We start from the raw sequence: 18,429 nt of genomic DNA, 5'->3' as shown, positions 1-18,429 counted from the left end.
TCCCCTCTTTTTTCTTAAAAAAATTTTTTAAGTGTGTTTATTTTTGAGAGAGACAGAGACAGTTTGAGCGGCAGAGGGGCAGAGAGGGAGAGAATCCCAAGCAGGCTCTGCACTGTCAGCAGAGAACCCAATGTGGAGCTCAAACTCACGAAACCATGAGATCATGACCTGAGCTGAAACGGAGAGAGTTGGACGCTTAAATGACTGAGCCACCCAGGTGCCCCTCTTTTTTCTTTTAAAGAAAATTCCAGTAATCATATCATTTTGCACTCACATACTTTAGTATGCATCTCTAATAATATGGGCCTTATTTATATAGCCATACCTACATAATCATACATGAAAAAATTTGGTATCATCCAGTTCACAATAAAGTTTTCCTGATTATCTAAAAATTCTCATATTTTAGAGGAATTGTTTAAGTCAGGAAAGAAACAAGGTCAATACATAATATTTGCTTGTTGTCCCTTAATTCTTTTAAAATCTTGACTAACCTGCACCCCTTTCCTCCAATTGTCATGTTGCAAAAACTAGGTCAATTGTCCTAGAAAATATCCCATATTTTAGATTTGTTCGTATGCTTCCATGTGGCATTATCAAGTAGCTCCTGTATCCCCTGTATTGCATTTTATTTTAAAATTATTTATTTTAAAGGCTTTTCTAATTAAAGTATATGATATGATAGTTGTAAAAACTTAGAAAAATGATAGAACTCCAGTTGGTAATGTGGAAAGTACAAATTTGTCATAATCCTACCCCTAGAGGTAATCACTGTTGATTGTCTGGCATATATTACATCAGAAATTTTTCTTCACCATTCAATAAGAAAGTAATTTCTTAAGTCATTTTACGATGAAGTTGGCCATCGTGTGATTCTCTATTACTACGAGGTTTTTGTGGCGATGGTTCAATGGTTCTTTGCACGGTGTCCCAATCCTGTAAAAAAATCTAGCCGTTGTTAGAAAGTATTGGGTCAGGACAGCACAGTTATTGTTTTAAGTTAATCAAACATGGGGTATTTTGTGTGTGTTGCAGGGTGAAGAATGTAGCCCTGGGGAAAGTGCAGATACAGAATGGGACCAGTTGAGTAGGGCCACACCTTACTCTAAGCTGCGAATACTATCAGATAGGACATGATCTAATGGGATCAGTGAGTTTGGTGCCCAGTGGTGGAAGGAAAGATCTTTTAGGCCAGTACCTAAATAACTAGGACAATTTCTTTAATTGTCTGTCTCAGTGGGGATTCTGAGCCTCCCATTCTGTCCTTTCATGCTAGGAATGGACTGTTAGTGGAATGCATACTATAATTTGTCCTAGTGCTTGCCAATTGCAAATGAAAAAGAAAAAAAGAATATGTCACTCTAATTTGCATGCCCTCCCTTGCCCAAATTGAAGAATTACACAAATCTTTTACTACAAATTCCCTGTTTTTGAGTTCTTAATTTTGACTTTTCTTTCAGTTGGTCTTAGTATGTCTTCAAATAATTGTTTCTAAAAGTAATGTGCAGGATGTTTTCTAATCTTTGGACATCTGAGAATAATTTTATGTAAGTTTTGCACATGAAAAACATGTTGACTAGATTTTAAAATATGTGATTACAACAGTTCTCAAAATTTAATAGCTATTACTTTATTTTATTTTTATTTATTTATTTTATTAATGTTTATTTTTGAGAGAGAGAGAGAGTGCAAGTGGGGAGGGTCAGAGAGACACGGAGACAGAATCTGCAGCAGGCTCCAGGATCTGAGCAGTCAGCACAGAACCCGACGTGGGGCTTGAACCCATGAATTGCAAGATCATGACCAGAGCTGAAGTCGGACGCTCAACCCACTGAGCCACCCAGGTGCCCCACTTCATTATCTTTTAGAACTTGGTGCTGCAAGAACTTTGGGCCAGTATGGATTTTATTAATTTGTAAATGACCTAGGATTTAAGATGGGGCGTTCTGCTTGTTTTTGTCTTTTTAATCACTTCCTAGGATATATTTAGGGGTGTGATCTAGATATTCCCTTTTTGTCCCTCCATTCTTCATAATCTCCACCCTGCTGTGGGCTGTGGGATTCTTACAGATTGAACCAATTAGCTCTGATGCCCGGTAGCTTCTGACTGATTGGGCCAATGGCAGTCACTAGAAGATTAGGAGCTGGAGGAGGTAAAATCAGGCCTTTTTTTTTTTTTTTTACAACTGTCTCACTTGTTTCTGATACTTTACCTTCTTCTTGCTTTTTCAGGCCTAGTGCTGGTAATAATGTCGACTAAATTCTTGACTGATTCTGTGCAGACCTCCTATAATTGATTAGTCCAGGTACTTGGTGAACATGGTCAAACTTTAGTTGGTATGGTTTCTAATGACCTGTCCTCAAGGTCACTGATTATTCCTTCTGTTATTCCACTCTAGACTATGGTTTTTGTTTTTGTTTTTTCAATTTCAGATATTGTATTTTTCAGTTCTAGAATTTCTTTTTGGTCATTTTTTTGTATTTTTAAAAATTTTATTTTAATCCATTTATTCATTATGACTGTTGCCTTTAAGTCTCTGAACATACTTAAAATAGAGATTTTGAAGTTCTTGTCTGCTGATTCCAACTTCTGAGTCATCTTTTTTTCTCCTATGGGTCTCCTTTTCCTTTGTTTTTTTCATATCTAGTAGCTTTTTAAATTATATACTGGACATTGTAGGAGATGGGTTTTAAAAGGATCTCAAATCTGTTTTCTGTCTTTGGAGAATACAGAGTTTTGTTCTAGAATGTAGTTAAATTACTTTATATCACTTGAATCATTGCTAAGGCAGATCTGTTTTGGTTTTACTGTTACTTCGGAGGTGAGTACATTAGCCCTGGGGAGGTCTTTTCTCCTAAGTGTAGCTTTCACGGAGTTGTAACGGAAAGGCTGTAATGGAAAGCCCCTTTAACTTGGAAGGATTTGATCTCCTCCCTCCGTCTTCCCTGTGGTGGGCAGGTGCTCAAATCTCACTTCAGCTCTAGTCTTTCCAGCTCTTTTCCCCTCGGGCTTTCTGTAGTCTTGCCCTGCAGATGTGGACCATGGGGGTCAGCCAATGACACGCGGGAATTCTCGGTGGACATTTTGAGCTTACTTCCTCTGTGGCTTCCTGTTTTGTGGAATTCTGCCAATGCTCCTCTGGCATGCTTGAATTCTTTTTTCTGGCTCCACACACCAATGTGATTCCAGACTGTGCCCAGCTCTATCTGCCATATTCCTCTTTTTCACATATCAAATCCTCTTCTGTTTCTGTCTGCCTGGGGTCACTCTGCAGGGTCTTCAAACAGCTGTCTTTTGTAAAGCTCCAGAATTGGCAATCGTGATCGTCAGGAGGAATACTCTGATACAAGTTATTCTGCTGTAACCAGGCCATTGTTATTTCTTGCCTGTATTTTTGTGGTATGCCTCATGTACCCTTGCTCTGTACAGTCTCTTCTCATCTCAGCAGCCACAGTAATCCTATCAGGACGTTGAGTCTGATGATGCTTTCTTTTCCTTACAGGCCACCACTGGCAGGTGCCTCAGAATGAAAGCCCAAATCCTGGCAATCAGCAGCGTTTTCCTCCAGTGTACCCCCCACCCCTCACTGTGTCTTTTCTGTCTGCTTTGCTGTCTGATTATTTTCCATTTTAATCACTCTGTTCTTGTCCAAATTACTTTCTTTTCTTAAAAAATTTTTTTTTAATGTTTATCTATTTTTGAGAGAGAGAGAGAGAGAGACAGAGCATGAGTGGAAGAGGGGCAGAGAGAGAGAGAGAAGGGGACAGAAAAGATCTGAAGGGGGCTCTGCGCTGACAGCAGTGAGCCCGATGCCAGGCTTGAAGTCATGAACCATGAGATCATGACCTGAGCTGAAGTCAGACGCTTAACCTCCTGAGCCACCCAGGCGCCCCCTTGCCCAAATTACTTTCTTCTTACTCCTTGTTCTTGTCTCAGGGCCTTTCCCCTTTCTATTCTCTTTTCCTGGAATTGGCAGCTCCCACCCTGTTGAAAATTATAAATTCCTACATCCCTACCTACTCTTATAGCCTCTTTCCAGCTTCCCTGGTTTACTTTGTCTCCGTAAGGTTCACAACCACCTTGTTCACTGACAGCTTCTCCTTACAAGGATGTAAGTTCAGTGAAAGCAGGGATTTTTGTTTGTTTTGTTCCCTTGTATAGTCTCAGATCCCAGAATGGATAAACCCTGAATGAATCAGAGTCTCTTACTCTATAGAGACTCATACTGAGCCAGTTCCTTAATACCAAAAAATGTATGTCCAAGGCAGTTCCCAGCCATATTATGAAGCTAGCATATTTTATCTTGGGCCCATTTATCTTCACTCCTGCGTAGAATCTTTCCCACATAGCTCCTCCCTTGCAGTGCTCATCTTCTGGAATACAACACTGTGGTGTTTGACAAAATGTCACTGGATTAGGTGTCTGTGGAGTTTTAGAAATAACCTCAAGAAAACACAGTATCCTTTAAATTTGTTACCACTGCATAAAATATACCAGTGTTCTTGTGTTTATAGAGTTAATAGGATAGAGATAAGAAAAAGAAGGGGATGTTGGTTTAATTGTCACTTATATAATACATTTTATGAGCCTACATAAATTATGCATCATTGACCTTTAAATGAATTTAGGCTTAATGAGATTGTTTCATCATGTTTAAAGATGTAATATAATTATTTTATTATGTTTTTTATTATTTCCTAAGCTTATTTATGCTCCTCCCCCCTCATCAGGGCCCAAATGCGTTGCCTTCTTATCTAATATTTTTAAGCTGTTTTCTGGTTTGAGGTTTGCAGAAATCTGATCTCACTGAATTATGGCGTCGCTTAGTTGTTTAATTTTCCAGGGTGCTCTACAACAACCTTAGCTTTATCAGAGACCCGTGTTTCCAAAGAGTTAAACTTTGTGATCTGAAAATGGATTCTTTAAAAGTGTGGTTTGCAATAGGAATCTTTATCATCCTGCACACACATAGAATAATGAATCTAGAGCTTAGGCTCAGCATTTTGCCCTCTAGTGTTGGATCTTGAAAACGCAGATTAATATTGAACATGACTTTGTGTCCCATGGAGTCCTAGGGTCTCCAGAGGGTCCCAAGAAATCTGAAGGGAGGGAGGAGGAGGCTGTACAGGCTGGACTGTGGCCTCATTCCTTTCAGATGCACAAGAATCACTTGGGGCCACTGCTCTGCTCTTACTTGACAAAACAGTTGTTCTTGTGCTTCAACAATAAAAATTTAAAAACCATAGCTCTAGAGTGTAAGCATATGAAACCTAAGAAGTGATTGTAGTGCACATGTTCACTTATGTCATTAGATTTTGGAATTTGGGCTATATTTCCTCATACAAAACGTAAATGCTTGAGCTAGCCCCAAATAACTATTTAACGTATGGTGCAATTTAATATCTATCTATCTATCTATCTATCTATCTATCTGTATTTTTTAACATCTATATATTTTATTAAAAAAAAATACACAACAGAGGGGTGCCTGGTTGGCTCAGTTGGTTAAGCATCTGATTGTTGATCTCAGCCCAGGTCTTTGGGGTTGTGAGTTCGGGCCCCACATTGGGCTCCATGCTTAGCAGGGAGCCTACTTAAATAAGCAAACTTGATTATCACTGATAATCAAGGTGTCTTTGATCTTTTTGCAGGGAGGCCCTGGTGGAGGCATCCTGAAAGCAATTCTGATCTTTCTATGCTGTGGCTTGTGGTGAAATGTCCTCCTTAATCCACTGAAACAATATTTATGCTGTTTCTTTTTGTTTTCTGGGTGGGAGTCAAAGCATATGGGGATGGGAAGTGGATTTTCTTGGGCATTGGAAGGGGCCTGAAGTCCCTTTGGAAGGGAAGGGGAGATGGGACTTAGGGGATCAAGCCTTTTCCAACCTTCCCAGCTAAGGATTCAGGTATCTTTGGTAGTTTTCTCCTAAGGCTCTGCTGGTCCTCCTGGTTTCTGGGACTCTAGCCCAATTCTCATAGTTCAGAATTGGGGTTCTTGGTTGCTTCTCCATTTGGCTGTGTGGAGTTTTGATAACGTCCAGTGACTCTGAGATCTTGTTTCCTGTCCCTGAACCTACTTTAACAGGAAAATAGAGACTTGGAGAGATCAAGGAAAAGAAGGCATGGCTCAGTGGAGCAGACTAGAAGGATGGGTAATTTCCGGCGGCCCCCTTTGGAGGAGGGCTGTGTGTGTCCTGGGCCTTCTGCAGGAAGGTACATATAGGAAATTGGTGTTGATTTGTTCAGTCTTGTCATACTGGCCAGGAATATGCTGGGGGTACTTCCAAGCTACTTGGGACTGGGTAAGCTGAGTTTTTAGAGGTGTTGGGGGCACCCAACAGGTTAAAACATCTTCCCAGCCCAACAGTGTAAAGGGGAGAAATTCATGAAAAATCTTATGGTATTCTTCAGTGAGCTGGAGAGACAAGAAAATGTGCCTGTGGTAGGCAGCATCCAAGATGGCTTCCAACGATTCTCTGCTTCTTAGTATTCATGCTCTTGTGTAATCCCTGTCTGTGTGGGCTGGACCTAGTGATTCTAATACATAGATTATGGCAGAAGTGAAGAGGTGCCACTTCTGAGACTGTGGCTTCCATTTTGCTTGCACTCACTCACTCTGGCTCTTCTTGCTTGCTGATGAAGCCAGCTACCATTCTGTGAGCTGCTCTGTGGAGAAGCCTATATGGCAAGGAACTGAGGGTGCCTCTGGCCAATAGCCAGGGAGTGGGTTTGAAAGCAGATCCTTCTCCAGTCAGGTCTTCAGATAAGATCCCAGCCTTGGCTGATACCTTGATTACAGCCTTGTGAGAGACTCTAAGCTAGAGGAACACAGTTAAGCCATGGCCAGGTTCCTTATCCACAGGAACTGAGAGAATAAATATTTGTTGCTTTAAGCTAATAGATTTTGGGATAATTTGCTTTGCACCAATGGATAACAATATAGCACCGTTGGAGTAGGAGTGTCGGAGGCTCTTGTTTTATGTAGATGATTGTAATGAGTGGCTTCTTTCACTCCACCCTTTCTGGTGATTCCTGAGCCAAGGGTGGGAGTTGAGGGCATGTGGAAGAGGTTAGCCAGAGTTAGGGTCATGTTGTTGAACCGTGCAGGACCCTTCCCCCAACAAAGAGCTCCCACATCATTCCATAAGATAGTCATAATTAGCATTTGAAAACCTGTCATGCAGAGATCGGGAGAGCCTACTCAGGGCTGGTCAGAGAAGCCATGTCAACCAGTATAGGAACTGTGACCAAATCTAGTCAAGTAAGGAGACACTTGTTCTTTATCCCTTTTCCAGGGTCTCAACACTAAGTAGCCAGAGCCTAGAAGAGGGGATGGGTGAGAGTATGAAGGGGTAGGACTCTTGAGTACATCAAAATGATAGGTTTTCTGTGTACAAGGGCATAGCCCATCACCCTCCAAGAGTGACCTGGTGGTCAGCAGAGGCAGGGGAGACCTTGTGACATTCAGTAGGTGAAAAAAAGGTGGCCCCAAGCGTCATAGGTCAGCATACTTTAAAGGGGTTTTGTATAGAAGGTACCAATAACAAGCATTTGAAAGCAGTCTCTATTTTTGTCTAGTAAAGCATTACGGTTCTATCATTTTCTTGAAAGTTTAACTTTCCTTCTCTAATCACAGGAAACACTATTTTATTATGGAGGAACTGCTTTCTCCATCAGAGGGTCCAAGAGATGTAAGAGTAGGATCCACAGGACCTGGGATCCTTGGAGATCCGTGGATCTTCACTGGATGCCTCAGGGGCCCATTAAGTGAAAGAGGGAAAGCATCCTTTGCCAATTTTTTTACTGTTTCCTTTGAAAAATGTTTTTGAATTATTCTCAGTACTCTCAAAAAAATATGTATTCACTGTAGGAGATTAGAAAGAAGAAAATAAAAACCATGATCCCAATGCTTAGCAGAATCATCTGCGAACGTTTTGGTGTATATTTTCCCAGCCTCTTTTCTAAGGTGTTCATGTTGTGTTGTACACAGCATCTTTTGAAATTTACCGTAATAATAACTTGAGCATCTTTTCATGTTTCCAAGTATATGACCATGACATTATTTTTGAGGGTTCCATAGTATTCCATTTAAAAGATACAACATATTGAAGGTATCCAGTGTCCTCTTGGTGGGCATTTAGAAAGGTTCTAGTTTTTGATATGCAGAGATGACTATTCTTCCTTGATGTAACCAAGTGAGGTCAAGTTGAGAAAGGGCATAGACTTAGTGTAATGAGACCAGGAGAGACATAGAATGTCCAGGGGTCTCGAGAACTCTTGATGATCCTTCCCCTGTGTACTTTCATGTCCACCACCAGTGAGAGTCAGACCATGTGCAGGCCATGGTTATCTTGTATGTAAGGTGAGGGTGTTGGTCCTGTGATTTCTTTGGTCATTCCATGTTTGCAAATTGTTGACCAGTTGACGATCTTCAAGTTCTCATCTGGTGCACCTTAAACCCCTCCAGTGTGTTTCTTCCTCTGTGAAATGGGAATATAAATGTCCTTCTTAAGAGGTCTGGGGGATTAAATGAGATCATGTATGTTTGTCATAGACCCCAGCACTTAGTAAGCCCTCAACAAGTCTCCTGTTATTAGGTCGAACTATACGAAATTGCCAATTTTTTGTAGGTCAGACATGACTAATACTGGCGATTTCATTTTTCTTCCGTAGTAAAATGTCATCTGTACTTTTCGCTTTCTTTGATATATACACATACACACACACATTCATGCATACTGGTTTATTGAAGCAGGAAAAGAGAATGGAGGCATTTTACAAATTCGAGGGCTGCAACAAGTTGGAGATGTTCTTTGCAGACATTCCCATACTATGCTCTCCACAGTGAAGAACCTGGATGCAGCTGAGAGGTTATATTACAGGTAGCTAGAAACAGAGGTCACATGTTATCTGCAATCGCTTTGGAAAATTTTGAGAACAGGTATATCGCCGTGACCATTTAAATGTTGCTGAAACACCCTGAAATGAATTCCTGCAGGGCAGCAGTGCCCCTGGAGACTGAACAATTAAGACATCCTGTTACTCTTCAAGACCTTCAGGCAAGTGGGGTTCGACAGTGGACAAGAGGCACACGTGAAGGGTGGATGGAAGGACCCAGAGGTCACTGAGGCCATATGTGGCTACAGGGGAACTCGCACAAGTCCTGGGACCCGACACATCCCCACCAGGAATCCAACCTAAGCTTCTGGCTCTTAAAGCCATTGGACATAGGGAGAATAATTTCTAAATTGAGAGGATACCAGGAGAGAAATGGCATTTTTTCACTGAAGGGATGAGAAGATGAGCTACAGCTCACCTTTTCTCCCCTGACTTCCTTTCTCGTTCAGTCTTGAGAAGCCACGCAGCAAAGGGGCCGCTGATCAGCAGCGGTGGCCGAAGGGGGACAGTAATGGGTCAGAGCCGGATGGACTGCTGGTATGAAGCCTTGTGTCACCCTTCCAGAAAGAGACACTTCAGATACCTCCAGTATTTTAAAGTGAACCATAGAGATCCTTTTGATTCCTTGGAGTTTTTGAAATGCTGAGGTGTAATAGGGGGGCGGCCAGGGGCTGGCAGTCCTGTCTGAGATCCCCTAGGCAACTGTGTGGAATTCTCCCTTCGAATGTCAAGCAGCCGCACATCCTTGGTATTTTTTTATTGTCTGGGGGAATATGCAGTTGAGAATATACTGAGAAAGCTGGATAGGAGGCCCTGGCTCATTCGCAGGGAGGACCTGCAGCGTGCATTTCCGCTGCCCTCGGGGGACCAGAGGACAAGACCTAGAGTGTCCGGCCACCAATGAGCATTCGGGCTGGTGGCTGGGGAGTGTGTGTGTGTGTGTGTGTGTGTGTGTGTGTGTGAGAGAGAGAGAGAGAGAGAGAGAGAGAGAGAGAGAGAGAGAGACCATAAAGGAGGAGGTGCACTTGTACATCCATGCAAGGAAGAAGGAAAACAGTTTGGGGGAAGGGGAGTTGGGGAAAGAAATATATAAAAAACCCTTGGAGAGAAAAATATTCTGTACTAATCAACCTGAGCCAACCTGTTATTTGGGGAGCATTTTAGACGTTACCATAAAAAACAATCATCGGGTGATCACTGAGCACAAAATCATTTTGCAGTCACCCAGCAGTCTCTCTTCTAGAGCTCCAGAATTACCAAAATATTCTTGTCTACCAGCAGAGGGATAAAAAAAAAATTGCACATCTCCCTGTATGTTTTTTGTTTTTTTTGTTCCCACACGCCCATGTGATTTCAACTCTGAGGCTGTCCCCTAGCACATTTCCCACCTGGTGGCTGCTCACAGGTGAGCATGAGCAGCAGGAGCAAGGGGCAGGTGCCAGAGGCTGCAAAAGAACAGCTTCTGGGGGGCACCTGGGTGGCTCAATTGAGTGACCGACATCGGCTCAGGTCATGATCTCACAGCTCGTGAGTTCTAGCCCCGTGTCGGGCTCTGCTGACAGCTCGGAGCCTGGAGCCTGGCTCGGATTCTGTGTCTCCCTCTTTCTATGCCCCTAACCCACTCACATTCTGTCTCTGTCTCTCTCAAAGATATATAAACATTAAAAAAAAAAATAAAAAAAACCAGGAGCTCTTCTGGTCCACATCCATGTAGAACCAAAAGCCAAGGTAGGAAATATACAGGTTGATGGGGGGGATGGGGGTGGGCAGGGAGATGATGGGGAAGGTCCATGTGGTGACATCCAGGACGGGGGCTGCCGAGGACAGTGTGATCGAGGCCAGGCGGTGGCACAGGGCAGTGCACCTTCGCAGGGCTGGGTGGGTGACTGACATCATATGGGAGCCTTGGGAGTCGTCTGTGCAGAGGCCCCAGCTCAGTGTGTTGAAATGGGGAAGCAGGCAGGAGTAGAGGATTCCTCCCAGGGGAAACATTCCAACGTCAAGGCTTCAGGTGGCAGCTGGCCAGCCCACGACAGGTGGTGTGGCCCCAACAATGGCCCCGACGCACGTGTCGGCGATGCTGATCCTCTTTAATGGAATACGGCAACAGGTACACAGGAAGATGTGGAGGACCCCCAGCACTCCCGTGAGTGGGTCCACCCCCTCAGGTAAGAAGGGCAACTTCTGGAACAGCACAGCTCGCCACGGGCTCATCCGTCCACGAACCAGAGGTCTGTTTTTTTGTCGTATTCATGTTTGAATCCAATGGCGCTCCAAAAAACTGATCGATGGAGTTGGTGGCACTGAATGCGAGGGCTGTTCCGGTAAAAGTAAGTAGGAAACAGTGAAAAGGTCCTGGAGCCGGCTCAAGTCTGGCTGAGAGCTGTGAGTTTGGCATTGGGCAGTCGAGCCACAGTTCCTGGGAGATCTTCCAGATACAGCTCCGTTTCTCCCCACTGCTTTTCATCTTTGGTCTCTCCCCACATCTCCTGAGCCTGTAGTTCTGGGGGCCGGCCCTAGTTTCTAGCAGTTCTTTCTTACATTTGGCTTTCTGGGCAAAGAAAGGCTGGGATGCGGAAAAGGTCTCCTTTCATAGATTTCTGCTTTGGCCTGACCCAAAGATGTTTTTTTCAAGGAATGGAGATTCCACTGATTCTGGCTTCCATTTTACTTGCTGGCTGAGGCTTCTGTCCAGTTCTGTGACATACATGGGCGTGAGGAAGGTCACCCACTGCTTACTGAGGCTCCTGAAAAGATGCAGACATGGAGGGGATCCCTGCACTGCCCTTTTTTCTAGAGACCAGACACATCCTCCGACCCAACCTGTCCGGAGGCGTGAGGAGAGAGCGTGTGGGGATGTGACTGTAGCGCGTGAGTCTGGCTCTCCCTGGCGTCCCCGTCTCCTCTCTTCTCTTGGCCGCTGGGCACTGAACTTTTTCTTTCAGAATTAATCTTCTGTACCCAGGAAAGGCACACGATGTAGGGGAAACAGCATGAGCCACTGTCCAAAGGCAGGCAGCATCCTGGCCTCTTTGGCAACATTTTCACAAACCATCTGTAGGGTCTGTTTTACCCGTAATCCCAGCCCCCTCCGTAGTGTTACTTTCATATGTGCAGGTGGGGCTGACCCCGGTCCCTACTCATCCTCGAAGAAGCTGGCATAGTGCTTCGAAGAGGACAGTTAGAGGCGGTCACTGGGGCCACTGGCTTGTTCCTTCCTGGAACAAGCATCAGGGACCTCTAGGATCTGCATAGCCACCCAGCTTTACCACGTACCCAAGGAGTCTCATTTCCTGGCAAAGTCAAGGGACAAGGTCACAGAGGTCAGTGGGGCTTAGTGATCAGCAGAGGGTGCATCATTAAACATTTTTTGTCTTGATGGTAGAAGTTACAAAGTTTAATTGTGAGAAATTTTTATTGTGGGAAAAAAGATCAAATAAGGATAAAAACAAAAAGGTGGTATAAAGGGATTCTGGAGGCTTTTCTCCCCAGAAGTAATAGGGTCTTATGTGTGGCTTGGACCCATGACCCTGAGATCAAGACCTAGCTGAGGTCAAGAGTCAGATGCTTAACTGACTGAGCCACCCAGGCACTCCAATAGGGTCTTAACTAAATTCCTCTTCCAGATACTGCTGTATAACAAACCACCCCAGAAACATACTGGCATCAATCAGCCATCTTCTTATGTTCACAGATTCTGTGGGCCAGGAGTTCCCAGACTGGGCAAGGCCATACGGACTGTCTGTGCTCCATGATGTCTGGGGCTTCAGCTAGGAAGACTCAAAAGCTGGCAATAACTTGACTGTTGGTTGGAATCATCTGGAAGGGACTTCACTCACACATCTGATTCTAGATGATGATTCTAGATGTTGGATGGGACCTCTCCCTGGGATTAGCTGGAAAAATACACATATCTCTTCTTATAGACTAGCTTGGGCTTCCTCACAACAGGGCAGCTGGATTCCAAGAGTCAGTGTCCCAAGAGATACGAAGTAGAAACGTGCCAGTGTCTTAAGAGCCTGGACATGGTCATAGTGTCAGTGTCATTTTTGCTGTATTCTGTTGGTCAAGAACTAACCAAACGCAGGTTCGGCATTGACCCTACATCTTGATTTGATGAATGGGAAAGAATTTGGGAGCTCTGTTTTAAAACCTCCACAGTTCCCCAGATGACAGTGTATGTAGCTCAGTGATTAGGAGATGAGAACCTGGGTTCATAGTTCACTTGCATTCTTACTGGCTGTGTGATCTTAGGCAAGTTTATCGAGATAGAAACTAGTGCTCACTAGAATCTATTTCTGTTTTCGTCTTCCTGGGAGCACCAGTAGGCTATGCCCCAGCCTCTTGCATTGAGCTGGGGCTGAGAGGCTCGTTTTAGCCATACTTTAGCCCAGTGCCGTGTGTCACACTGGGTTAAGGGGATAAAGAGCCCCTTGCTCTCTCCTTCTTACTTGCTATCTAGATGCAGGGAATCAAGTGGCAATTCATCGTAGGGGGGAGTCACAATACAGAAGGAGCCTGGGTCCCTGCATGACTGCTACAGTGAGTCCTTCGTTTCATGCCCTCTGCCAGCAGGGACGTGGGGAAGAGGTAGGCTTGGAGTGTGTTAAGTCACTGAGGTTTTGGGTTTTTTGTGATCGTGGTTGGCGTACCCTGACCGATGCGTTACCCAACCTCTGTGAACCTGTTTCCTTGCCTATAAAGTGGGGTATTAACCACGGCTATCTTTGGGTGCCCTGAAAATTAAGTGAAATTATTGTACAGTGTCTGGCACATAGTAAGTGCTCAATGGATGTTAGCTACAGTTATTAAGTGAATGTGACTGCCAGTTAGAAGAGGGGCAGGTTTGTGTGTGGAAGGATTGTGGTCCAGGGGGAGTGAAATGGTAGGGTTGCCATCATCGTCATCTTCATCATCATCATCATCATCATCATCATCATCATCATCAAGATGGCGCCCATCATTACTGAACACCTGCTTGGGCCAGGCTCTGGCCTAGGGATGCTTCACCTGTCTTTATTTCAATTCACTGAGGCAAGATATTTTTAGTCTTGATGTCGGGATGAGGACCTGGGGGCCCAGAGCTTCTGCTAAAGCTGTCTGAAGTCACAGGCAGGCTTGAAACTCAGAGCTCTCTGACTCAAAGCCTGACTTGTTTTACTGCAGGGATGACACCTCATGCATTTTGGGGAAATGTGACACGTATTTAAAGAAAAAAAAATGAGGCCCTGCCTGGCTTCTCACTGGAGAAGTGCTGTGTTTTCCTTTTGAGATTTTGCCTCTGCTTCAAGTTGTAGGGATTTGCTTTTGGTAATTAATCTTTCAGCAGATAGCTGGACCAAAAATGTGGAAGACCCCTGCTTCCTTCACTTCCCCCAGGTCCTCTTGCTTTGCTGTTTTGTTTGAACTCTGTAGGCTCTATGTGTAGTGGGTCAGTGGAGACCGAGACTAGATCTCCAGAACAAAGCCCATGTCTGAGTCCTGAAAGTCTCTCTTCAGCTTGAGGCCTCCTGTGAGAAGAGTGGATGTTTTAAAGTCCTCTCAGTGACATTGATAACCCGAGGTGGGATTATAACACCAATGTGGCTGGCTGCTGGTTCTTTCTTTCTCTCTCTCTTTCTTTCTTTCTTTCTTTCTTTCTTTCTTTCTTTCTTTCTTTCTTTCTTTCTTTCTCTTTCTCTTTATTTCTTTTTTCTCTTCCCTTCCCTTCCCTTCCCTTCCCTTGCCAAAAGCAACTTGCAACTTGTGCAGGAGCTAGATTTACTACATTACCCGGTGATTAATGCCTCTAAATAATCGTGTGTAAATTGTTGCCTCTCTCTCCTCTTTATATCAGTTTTAGTTTTAGCAACATAACCTGCCCCAAAGACCAGTAGATCTATAGGTTTTGATTCAGTCATTGGCATTGTGGGATCTCCCTGGATGACATTTGTGTTTTCATTAAGAAGGCAGTTCTAGGTGGCTCAGTGGGTTAAGCGTCTGACTCTTGATTTCAGCTCAGGTCATGATCTCGTGGTTGGTGAGATAGAGCCCCACATTGGGCTCTGCGCTGTAAGCATGGAGCCTGCTTGGGATTCTCTGTGTCCCTTTTCACTCTGCCCCTCTCTTGCGCGCTCTCTCTCTCTCTCTCTCTCTCAAAATAAATAAATAAACTTAAAAAAAAAAAGAAGGCAGTTCCATTTGCCACTGTTAGGTTGTGCCCACTTTCAGTTGCTGAACTCAGACAGGCAAAGACGAGGGTTTATGACATATTTTACTTGCACTGTTTCTGTTCTGGCTCGGATAAAACTTTAAACACAAGCCATACCTTTCTTCATTTTTATGTATGTACGTATGTATGTATTTATTTTTAATGTACATCCAAGTTAGCATATAGTTGCAATAATGATTTCAGGAGTAGATTCCAGTGATTCATCCCCTATGTGTAACACCCAGTGCTCATCCCAACAAGTGTCTTCCTCAATGCCCCTTCCCCATTTAGCCCATCCCCTTACCCACAACCCCTCCAGCAACCCTCAGTTTGTTCTCTGTATTTAAGGGTCTCTTATGTTTTGTCCCCCTTCCTGTTTTTATATTATCTTTCTTCATTTTTATCTCACAGGTAGTTTTTCTATCAAAGGCAATACTAAGGGCCAGATGGATAAAACCAACATCTACCCTTCAGAGTATCTTTGAAATATTTATAAATGTGTTGGCGGAAAAATTCTTGACCACTCAGTGCTAGAACAATGGGTAAAGTTGATTTCCTTATAGAATATTATTAATATCATATTATTAGTATAGTATTATAGAATATTATAGAAATTCTTCTGCAATAAAACTTAGAAAATGGTTTTGTTCTTTAAAAACGCTTTTAGAGATTAAAACAACAAAAAAAATCTTTGTGGCTATTTAAAAATAACACTAGATGGCGCCAGAGAGCCAGAGAGGACATGGATTTGCTTCCAGGAACAAGATAGACCTGAATGAAAGGGGCGGCCTGTGGGTGACAGAGGTTATTTCTGAGAGAAATGCTGCAAAGCAGGGGCTCTAGCAGTCACTTCTGCACATCCTCGCAGCGCGATCTGTCTTCACCAAGCCTGTGCACAACCTTTTCAGCCCAGGTACCATCTTCTGGCTGAAATGTATGCAAGAGGCAGGTTGGTCTTGAGCAGTGGAGGGAGAATAAAAGAAAAAGGCAGAAGGAGCGGAACCGTGCAGTGAGCATGTGCCCCAGCAGTGCCTCTCGAGGGTGCACGGTCACAGCCAAGGAGAGGGAGAGCTGGATCAGCCATGAGGGAAGGCGGAGACCAGAAGACCAACTACCGGCAGGTGGCTTCTGCTCTCTGGGCCCCGAGTTTTTCAAGGAAAGAATGGAGAACTTGGTGATTAAGAAATTGTGGCAAAATTTACGTAATGTAAAACTTAGCATTTTAACTTTTTTGAAAAACTTTTTCATTATGGTAAAATATGTAACATAAAATTTACCATCTTAGCTTTTTTAAAAAAATTTTTTTAAAGCTTATTCGTTTTGAGAGAGAGGCAGAGAGAGTAAGCAGGGGAGGCACAGAGAGGGAGGGAGAGAGAGAATTGCAGTATGAGCCAGGGGGCTTCATCAAGAGGCAAAGTGTGTCATTCCCTGAGGACAGGGAAATGCGATGTCTTGAACTTCATTCAATGTGCTCGCCCTTTCCAATTTGAACAGAGCAAGAAGGATTTTGCAAGAGAGTACACCAGATGCACCAAGAAGTCAGGAAGCTCGGGAAGAGAGAGAGAGGCTGGGGCAGGACACGGGTCCGCTTTCCTTCCAAGGGGCTGGTGGTGACTCTGCAGGATGACTGGGTTTTGGCTCCCCACCAGGAGTTTCTGTTTGGTATGCAGGAGTGAGCCTTGCAAATGGCGATGGTATCTGCACGGGGCAATTGCCGAGCTGCAGGAACAGGCCGGCTCACCGAGGAGGCTTCAGCTGCCGCTGGTGGAGGCGGGCGCGGACTACGGGGCAGGAGTAGAGGTGAAGGGAAGGAAGGGCAGAGACCAGGCCTGAGCTGCTATTTCAGATGGTTCCAGAGCTGCCAGGGGTGGTGATACTGCAGAGAAATTCTTCCTGGGGGAAGAGTTGCAGACAGTAATTTCCTCAGTTACCTGCTGAGGAGTGGGGCCTGGAAGGCTCTTTCTGGCATGCAACAGAGCACGGTTTATTGAGCACTGTTTTGGTCCTAAAAGGCCCAGTAGTGAAGCACTCGGCCTAGACTCCAGTTGGGGTCATGGGGACTCAGGCAAGCCTGGTCAGGGAGTACAGCCTGGAGGAGGTGATGTGTGAGCTGGGCCTTGAGAGATGCATAGGAGTTTAGGTGAACCATGGGGCAAGGGGCAGAGGTGGGGCAGAGGGCGGCTGGGGGTCTAGGTCTGGGCAGGGGAAATAGGCCTCCAGGCCAAGCTCTGATGGTGAGCAGTGGTATGGAAGGTTCTGACAACCTCACGTGGTGGGAATATTAGGTTGCCTGTGGTGGTTGTGTAGGTATAAGTTGCAGTTGAAGAAGGAAGCAGGGGCCAGATTGTGCTAGGCCTTTTATGTCTTCTAACCTGGTGAGGGAGTTTGAGTTTTATCTTGAAGACTGTGGCAGCCAGTGGAGGGTGTGAAGCAGAGGGGTGACGTTGTAAGACACACCTTTTTGATAAAGGACTCTGTGGAGACTGGATGGGTGGGGGCAAGACCTGAATCGAGTGCCCATAGTGCCCTCCTCCAGACCAGGCTGACTCTATTCCAGGGTAGAAGTGTTGGTCAGAGCCTAGGTAACGGAAGCAGAAAGGAGAGAAAAGGAAAGTGCTTTTTTCCCGCTGTACAACTTTAGGGGGCACCAGTCTCACAGACCATGGTGCGAAAAATAGGCCTTAAATTGGACAGTGTACATTCTATGCAACCCTATATGGCATCCCTGAATAAACAGATTGAAGACTAAAGAGGATCAAGAAGATAAACGATGGTGGTTCATTGAATGTGAGGGAAGGAGTAGAGAGGGTTCAGAGATGACCCCCAGGCTTCTGACTTTGCTATGGGATTAGGGGATATTGGTGTCATTCATTGAGTCAGAGGACACAGAAAGGGAGCAGATTTGGGAGATATGACTGGGAGAAACTGGGAAAGCCGTTGGAAGCAAGAGACTTTATGGGTATGGACACAAAACCCTGGAAAGCAGGGACTTTTTCCACCTTGCGGTTCCTGGCTCCTAGCTGGGCACGTGGGGACCTCTCCTGACTCCCCTGGGGGCTCATCCAGGTTCCTTATGGCAGTTAGCATTAGTGTTATGGTGGATGGCTTTGGGGTCAAGAACTAGTAGCAAAGAGAATAAATGCTGTACAAGAGCCCTCCAGGGACATCCTCCGTTGTCTCCATGGTGACCGCAAACAAACAGAGAACCCAAGAGGGTGCTGGGTCATTATGAGGTCACTCACACCACTTCCAAGACAGATGCCTAAAAGGAAAACCCCAAAAAACCTGGTGGTGGAACTGAACTGAACCACTTTCTTTTATTTATTTATTTTTAACCGAA

The 18,429-nt window shown here is 44.6% G+C and overlaps 1 pseudogene; it reads right to left on the bottom strand.

Annotated features, from left to right (window-relative positions):
- Nucleotides 1–10,252: 10,252 nt before the first annotated feature.
- Nucleotides 10,253–17,753, bottom strand: LOC115516374 (annotated as a pseudogene).
- Between the last annotated feature and the right edge of the window lie 676 nt (nt 17,754–18,429).

The sequence above is a fragment of the Lynx canadensis genome, chromosome B3 (genome assembly GCF_007474595.2).
Source record: "Lynx canadensis isolate LIC74 chromosome B3, mLynCan4.pri.v2, whole genome shotgun sequence".
NCBI lineage: Eukaryota > Metazoa > Chordata > Mammalia > Carnivora > Felidae > Lynx > Lynx canadensis.
The sequence above is the reverse complement of the archived record's forward strand: the minus strand, read 5'-3'. Positions and strand labels throughout refer to the sequence as shown.